Source organism: Procambarus clarkii, chromosome 76 (genome assembly GCF_040958095.1).
Source record: "Procambarus clarkii isolate CNS0578487 chromosome 76, FALCON_Pclarkii_2.0, whole genome shotgun sequence".
NCBI classification, from domain to species: Eukaryota; Metazoa; Arthropoda; class Malacostraca; order Decapoda; family Cambaridae; genus Procambarus; species Procambarus clarkii.
Window position 1 is genome coordinate 26,984,524 of NC_091225.1, and position 9,045 is coordinate 26,993,568.

Here is a 9,045-nt window from a genome sequence, read left to right on the forward strand (position 1 = left end):
TACAAACATAGACCTCTAAGTTCAGGAGGACATCAGTCATGCAGCAACACTTGCGAAAGCCAAATTGAGGAGAGAGGGGGGGGCGATAGCATTCCAAGAACCATATCAGACAGACACTGACCATACATTTAAAGAGGTTGCAGACACAACTCATTAAAGCAATGGAGCGAAAGTCTTTAGGGAATGACCACAGAGAACTAGGTTTTCAAATAGGAAGAATAACCGCCTCAAGTCAGTCCTTGGGAACTGATGACAACTCCCAGACACTGTTATAAACATTCAGGAAATACTGAAATATGTATTGAGGGAGATGTCAAAGTATTACATAATGAATATCAAATGAACCCGCCGCTGTAGAACCGCAGAAGGCCAGGGCAGACTGGAGTTCTGAGAGAGAGAGGAGCGTTATAGAGAAGATGAAGAGGCGTTTGAAAATCTAAGTGACAAGATTCAAGAAGAGGCTTAAGAGTAAGGAAAGGAGGAAGATGAGAATCGGAGCTAACAGTTGAAAAGTGTGAACCCAGTTCGGTTTTGACCGAGACCGGATCTGCCACAATAGAACCACAGAGGTGAAGAACTGGCAAGACATCTGGAAAAAACTTACCCACTAACTTGCAGATTTCCTCCCAGATCAGGGGCAGAGGGGTGTTAGACATAATAGTGGAAATGAAAGATCTCCAACTCTCACTCTTAGTCATACAGATGGCCCTACGGGCCACTACACTTGACTTCTGACGCAAAAGCAAAGAATCAGGCGTCCATCAACAACGGTGTTTCTTCCAGGCCGCACGCTTACAGTGGACAGCCTGAGCACAGGCTGCATTCCACCAGGGAACGCACTTCTGTGAACCCCGGGAGGTAGAGCGAGGAGGGCAGCATCAAAAACTATCATGAAAGGAGGAGGGGGGCTCGGGAAAGAGGAAAATCAAAGAGGTTGGAAAGAGTAACACAAAGGTAAAGAGGTTCCAAACAGCCTTGTCAAACTTCCACCTAGGGAAGGAGAGGGGAGGGTGAGAAGAAAAGAAAAGTGAGAAGGATGGGGAAAAGGTCACTGTTATGTAGGTCATCAAGAACCCGCCAGGTGAAGTCCATATAAAGAGAAGATGAGCAGAAAGATCAATACAGGAAAGGGTGGGGAATCAACATGAGTGGGTTTGCCAGAATTCACTAGTTATAAATGAAGAGAAGTGAGCACAAATGGTTCAAGAAGGCATCCCCGGGTGTTTGTCAGAATTTCTCCCCAGACGGTATACTGACAGTTAAAATCATCCAAAAGGAGCACAGGCTCTGGTAAAGAGTCCAACAGGTGTTTAGGATCATGAAGAGAAAGCGTAAAATTTGAGGGGAGATAAACGGAACAGACTGTATACCATTTACTCACAAAGATACGGACCACAAAACACTGAATGGGTGACTGAAAAAGTCGGGGGATGAAGGGAATATCACGACAGATCAAGAGAGCAGTAGAGTTATGCGCAGTAAAAGCTGGAGGGGAAAAGAGAAAGTAATAACCATGCCAAGTAAGTTTTATTGTTTTCTTTTGGGAGGGAGTTCTTTGGTTGTTCTACCTCTTCCCCTTACTTCATTACACACGCAAATCACAATAGCGTGTTGCTTCAATGAACAAATCCACAAGGGCCGTGACGAGGATTCGAACCGTCAGAAGAGGTAGAACGGCCTATTGACATGGGGGAGTTGTGTAAAACCCTGGTTTGTGTCTCGGAGAGGCTGCAGGATTCAAGTAAGTTCAGTAAAACTTCTGGTTTCAACTCTTTTTAGCATGTCGTAGCTCAGTCGATAAGGCAGCGTCTGCGATGATCTAAGACGTAGGTTCAAATCCTCGTCACGGTCCTTGTGGATTTGTTCATTGATGCATCACACTATTGTGATTTCTGTGTGTTTTTGACAATATTCAAATGACTTATGCTGTATGAATCCTAATGTGCTTTATTAGATTTGATTTTTGTTTAAAGTCTTTTTGACACTCTGAACAGTGATATGGTTTCTCTCCTGTATGAATCCTCGTGTGTGTTATTAGAGTTGATTTAAGTGAAAAGTCTTTTTGACATTCTGAACAGTGATATGGTTTCTCTCCTGTATGAATCCTCATGTGTGTTATTAGAGATGATTTTTTTTAAAAGTCTTTTTGACATTCTGAACAGTGATATGGTTTCTCTCCTGTATGAATCCTCATGTGTGTTATTAGACTTGATTTAAGTGAAAAGTCTTTTTGACATTCTGAACAGTGATATGGTTTCTCTCCTGTATGAATCCTCATGTGTGTTATTAGAAATGATTTTTGTGAAAAGTCTTTTTGACATTCTGAACAGAGATATGGTTTCTCTCGTGTATGAATCCTCATGTGTGTTATTAGATATGATTTTTGTGAAAAGTCTTTTTGACATTCTGAACAGTGATATGGTTTCTCTCCTGTATGAATCCTCATGTGTTTTCTTAGATATGATTTTTGTGAAAAGTCTTTTTGACATTCTGAACAGTGATATGGTTTCTCTCCTGTATGAATCCTCATGTGTGTTATTAGAGATGATTTTTTTGAAAAGTCTTTTTGACATTCTGAACAGTGATATGGTTTCTCTCCTGTATGAATCCTCATGTGTGTTATTAGATTTGATTTAAGTGAAAAGTCTTTTTGACATTCTGAACAGTGATATGGTTTCTCTCCTGTATGAATCCTTATGTGTGTTATTAGAAATGATTTTTGTGAAAAGTCTTTTTGACATTCTGAACAGTGATATGGTTTCTCTCCTGTATGAATCCTCATGTGTGTTATTAGATTTGATTTAAGTGAAAAGTCTTTTTGACATTCTGAACAGTGATATGGTTTCTCTCCTGTATGAATCCTCATGTGTGTTATTAGAGATGATTTATGTGAAAAGTCTTTTTGACATACTGAACAGTGATATGGTTTCTCTCCTGTATTAATCCTGATGTGTGCTATTAGAGATGATTTTCGTGTAAAGTTTTTTTGACACTCTGAACAGTGATATGGGTTCCTTCCTGTATGAATCCTCATGTGTGTTATTAGACTTGATTTCCATGTAAAGTTTTTTTGACATACTGAACAGTGATATTGTTTCTCTCCTTTATGAATCCTTGTGTGTGTGTTATTAACCATAATTTATTTTTAAAGTCTTTCAGACACATTCTACAGTGATATGACTTTTCTCCTGAACGGTCACTTATTTATATTTTGATATTTTTTAAAGTAGTTGTAGTACATTACTACTACTAAAGTAGTAGTAATGTATTTATTTTTTTTCTCTAAATGTTTTGTATGCTATTATGCGAGATGTTTTCATAATATAATTTTAAACATTCAACACTGATGACATTTTTCTTTTGAATAAATATTTGTACAGTTTTCTTGATTGTATAAACCTTTACAGCTATTTGATCCAAAAAGCAAGTATTATCTAATGAAATATTCTACATTTCATTAGTTAAGTCTTGTAGACAATTATTACTAGTATTTGTCTCCTTTATAAATTGTTGTGTTCTTTATAAATCTTAGTAATATATTTTTTATATAATTTTAAATGCATGAGCTTTTATTTATTACTAAAGCAAATATTGTTAAGAGATGCCAAAAACACTTGGACTGTCGGATACATAAATAATTCAAGTAACTACATAGTAATCAGTATAGAGTAACCAGAATAGAGCACAGAGGTTATAGTGTTAACTCTGTTGTCAACAGATGGCACTCAATATCAGATAAGCAATTGGAATAATCTAACTTTTGTAGGAATATAAAGCAATTTAATTACTTGTCAAAGACACAAGAGAATGGAAAAAAGTTACAATATGTAAACCACTGGTATTATTCATAAATAGTAAGATAATATTGTGCTTATTATATTATAAAATGTGCTAGACATAAAATATACTCTACAATATTTCCTGTGAATCAGCAAGTGTAAAAGCAAACATACAAATCTACGTCTCCACATGCGTTCACCAGCAGGAAAGTTAGTGTCCGTGTATAACTTTGTAAACATTACAAACAAATCTTGTGGCAATTTTTTTTTTTTTTAAGATTTAGCAAAATGTCTTTGTATAGGAAAATTAAATATATTATAAATTTATTTATAATTATACTGTTTTATCATACTGTACATATAGCAACAGCAGAGAGGGATGGTTTATTATAAATACAGCCACAGTATTAAGATGTTTCACTACAGAACCTTATTATAAACATCACCACAGAACTATGGGATGTCTTATTATATATATAACCACAGAACTGAGGGATGTCTTATTATATATATAACCACAGAACTGATGGATGTCTTATTATAAATATAACCACAGAACTGATGGATGTCTTATTATAAATATAACCACAGCACAAGAGTCAGGTACAGTGGACCCTCATGTGGTCTGTCATTTGCAAAAATATATGTATGTGATTTTTACAAGAACTTACTGATCCAATGTACCATGCACATTGTTATTTTTAAATCCCCTATACCATTCATGTAAATATGTAAATAAATAAATAAATTCTGAGCATTAAGAACACTGATATATTATCTTATTTGGAGAGCCTTTTGAGCGTAAGAGCAAATTACCTAAGGAAAAATTCATAATTACTATACAGTATAAAGATTATTTATTTTAAATGCTTTCTCAACATTTACAATGGCTCCCATATGAGAAAAAGTATGTAATGTTTTAAAACTGAAAATATATATTAAACTTTTTTATATTAGAACCTAATTATAAAAATAATTAATTTGAAAATCTTAATATGTTTTCTTGCCAAACAATAGTATTAAAAACAATACTGTACCACATTCACAATGAACTAATACTGAGATTTTAAAATTAATGATACACCAAATTTAATTTAAATACACATTTTCTTTGTTACCATAGTGCATGAGATGTTAATAATGCATGACATATTGATAATACATATAGTCATTCACATGAGTGTGCTGAAGACAGTCTTACCCATCTACATGTAGTATTTCTTACACCATAATGTGTTTCATAATGCTGCTGACAACACGTATGCAGTATATCTGACAGTGTGTGTGGATGCTGACACTGCAGGTATTATTCAATACCACTGGGTCCTGACACTGCAGGTATTATTCAATACCACTGGGTCCTGACACTGCAGGTATTATTCAATACCACTGGGTCCTGACACTGCAGGTATTATTCAATACCACTGGGTCCTGACACTGCAGGTATTATTCAATACCACTGGGTCCTGACACTGCAGGTATTATTCAATACCACTTGGTCCTGACACTGCAGGTATTATTCAATACCACTGGGTCCTGACACTGCAGGTATTATTCTTCTGGTGACTGTAGGAGCTGTGAAAGAAAGGATTGAGAGATTACCAAATCGTTTAAAGTCAACAAATACCAAATACAGAATCTTTGAAATCTAGTAAAGATTTCCCAAATAGGATTTTTTTTTAATAATTCCAATACTATAATGGTTCTTTCTCCAAATAAAACAAAGATATACAGTATAGGTAAAATATAGAAGCCAGCATACTGCTAACAGGTACAAATCCCTGCGCACTGGAATCTTAGCAGATACAGTATATAGAAAAAGGCAAACATAATTCCAATCTACAAAAATGGTATCCGAGAAGACCCTCTAAATTATAAACCCGTATCATTAACAAGTATGGTAGTTAAAACATTAGAAAAAAATAGCTAACACCAAATGGGTTGATCCATTGTTGTTAACACAACAATGGGTAGAACACCTGGAGAATACAATAATGACATCATAATGGACGGACGGTATGGTTTTCGAACAGGAAGATCCTGTGTAACAAATCTACTTAGTTTTTATGAATCACAGAGATTCTACAGGAAAGAGATGGTTGGCCAACTGTCTATCTGGACCTAAAAGACCAGCATTGATGTAATGAAATGCCATCTTCTGGGTGAGACCAGAGGCTCCCTGGAGCTATCCGGACTGATATGAGTGAATTAGACCGTGGCATCAGCCAAGTGAATGGAGTTCTTAGGCCTAACAGGGACCACAAACCAGAACCTAGGCCCCCCCTCAGAGTGGCACGAGGAGCAATGGCCTATAGAAAGCCTCGTGAGGTTGGAAGCATTCTATGTCTGCCATCGACCAAGACAGGCACCAAAGAAAGGTAGGTACCCCAAAGCAAACCCTATCTGATTAAAAAAACCCAGCGTTGAATGTAATGAAACGCCATTTTCTGGGTGAGTCCCGGAGGCTCCCCGGAGCTATCCATGGCTGATATGGATACCCTAACTATTTTGCATCAGTCGATGTGGGTGGCGTTCTAGGCCTACCGGGGACCATGAGCCAGAACCTTGCCCCCCCTCAGAGAGGCATGGAAAGCAATGGCCCATAGAATTGCACATGTGATTTGGAGCATTCTATATCTGCCATCGACCGGAACAGGCACCCAGAAAGGTAAGCGCCACAAAACAAACCCTTATTCTGGTTAACAACAAAAATCGACAAACGAGTGGACAGAACTCCCCCAGGAAAATGAACTAACAAGCATGACGTCACACGAGCCTCGCCGCCGCATGTCTGCGCAACTCCCCCCTCCCCGGGAGGGGGAAGGGGGAGCCCCAGACCCCCGCGCCGGTGATCCCCGCCCCAGTTCTGAGGCTGGATATCAAAACCGCGAAAAAACCGCTGACGAGCCTCCGGGACTCACCCAGAAAATGGCGTTTCATTATATTTAACGCTGGTTTTCTGGGGGGAGCTCCTACGGCTTCCCGGAGCTTATTCACCAAAGACTACCTAAGAAAACAAGGGGACATACCCGGGAGGCGGTCGGTGAACCACACCTCAACACCAAGTTGAGACAACCTAAGGACCCCTCCGGAAAGCAGCAGGCACATCATTCGCCAGAAAAAGGGAGAACGGCTGCAGACGAAGAGACCTATGACCACGACCACAGGAGCCAAAAACCACTGCGCCTGAGAAGAGCATGAAGCTCTGCCACACGACCCCCAGAGGCCAATGCCAACATAAAAAGAGAGCAGAGACAAAGCAAACCTGAACCGAAGGAGCCACAACAACCAAGGAGAAGAAAATCAGGAGAGCACCCTGTCCAAAGACCAGAACGATACAGGCAGTGCATGAGCAGGCCGGAGGTGAAACAATGCACGAGACAGCCTGCGAAACGGCACAGAAGGAACATCGATACCGAAAGCTAGCAGCAGAAACCAAGGTGCCAGACCCAGGAACGGCCCCAAGTGCCTCTACATCCTCCGCAAGCCAATCCTATGACAGCCCCAGGAGGGAAAAGAAAATGCAGGACCAAAACCAAAATGCCACAAGCATGCAAGTCCACCGCCACAAGTGCAGCCGACAGGGAAGGAACCCACATAAGGAGCCGCCCCGCACCAACATCCCGCAGAAGGGCAGGAGCGAAAAGACTCATTAAGAGGAGCAAAATCGCTCTCAGGAAAATGAGTAGCGCCGAGACAGCGCTAAGAGAAGAGATAAGAACAGAAGAACAAGGCCAAACACCCAGAAACTGCCTGGAATAGGACCCACAAGCCCTAGAAAAGACCGGAGGGAAGCTCAACCGAATGACGACAGACGTACCAGAAAACGGGAAGGAGCAAAACCGTCCCAAACCTTCGAGAACAAAAAGAAGCAAACACAAAGGACGAAGGCACAAAAACCCCATCACACCCGAGACCAAAAGTCATGCAGAAACCCCAAGAAGAGGGGGACATGAAGGAGAAGGCCCGTCCCGGAAAAAAGGGGCGAAGACCGTAGAAAAGCACCCACCGACAGGACGGAAGCAAAGGGCACAATGGACAAGGAAACTGAGCCCAGGGAGGGGCCGACGCCCACAAAGCACGTGCGGAAAGGGGGGAACAGAAAAACCCCACACCACAAAACCGCAAGCCCCGCCCAGAGGGGTAGAAATACCCCGGCGGGGACCAACGGGGCCTGAGGCCCCTCACGTTAGCCCCCCCAAAGCCCCAGCGTCAAGAAAAACCCCGGGGCAGCCGTGAAAAACACTAAGGAAGGGAGCCCACTAGGTTCTGGAACTTGAACCAAAATCGGAGGATAGGCGAGGGGCGAGACGAAGACCCCAAGCTCATCCCCAGCCAGCTCAACAAGGAGAGGACAACGAGGACAGGACAGAGAATCCAAGGAACATGGAAAATCCAGGCCCAGCACAGCAAGACCGGCAAGGAAGGGGGGCCCCAGAAGGAGCACGGAAGGGCCGAACAAAATGCCACAACCAACCCCAACACGCAGCCGCAGTACCAAAACCGCAGCAGAACATCACCACACTCCCCGAGGAAGCGACAGAGAAGATAAAGATAAATCAGAACATGAGTGGCACACAAGGGGACACAGGCGGAAACCGAGCACCCAACTGAGCCACAGGGACGGTAGAAGAAACGTGTGCAGTGGAACAGGCAATCGAAGGAACACATTAGGCAGCCCAACTAGGGCTGTCCCCATACACAGCCCCAAGAGCAGAAACGAGAGCGCCCATGAAGCACAGAATCCGCTCGACAGGCAAACGACAGGGGAGAGGCGGAACCAAAGAGCCAGAACCCAATCCTGCAAGCACAAGGAGGCGAGCACAAAACGCCCTCGACACAGGAAAACGTACCACCGAACAGGCACCCCCACTGTTGCACCGTGGAACAAGATGGAGGCGGGGCCCTGAACTCCAGCAAGGTTAGACAAGCATAGGAGAGGGGCAGGAGGAGTACAGGCAGGAGCCGTCTCAGAAGGGCCAAGAGGCCACCCACAGACACCCGTGAACCGAGCAAGGAATCAGGTGGAGAGAACAAGAGCTGCCCTGTATGGGCTAATAGCCCTGCAGTAGGCACCTCGGGTGGTACGGTCCACGTTCTCAAGTATGTATGTACACCCATTCCTATTTCCAAAAACAAAAACAGCGTCAGGACGAAGGAGACGCCATACCGCACCAACCCACCTGCAGAACATAGGCTCTGAAGGGCCATGACGCAAGCCTATGAGTCCGTAGCCGCCGGAGGCGGCCAGGGCGCCCATGCTGGA

At 42.3% G+C, this 9,045-nt stretch overlaps 1 pseudogene; it reads right to left on the reverse strand.

The window, feature by feature from the left end:
- Positions 1–1,258: 1,258 nt before the first annotated feature.
- On the reverse strand, positions 1,259–6,061 carry LOC138357122 (zinc finger protein 271-like; annotated as a pseudogene).
- Between the last annotated feature and the right edge of the window lie 2,984 nt (positions 6,062–9,045).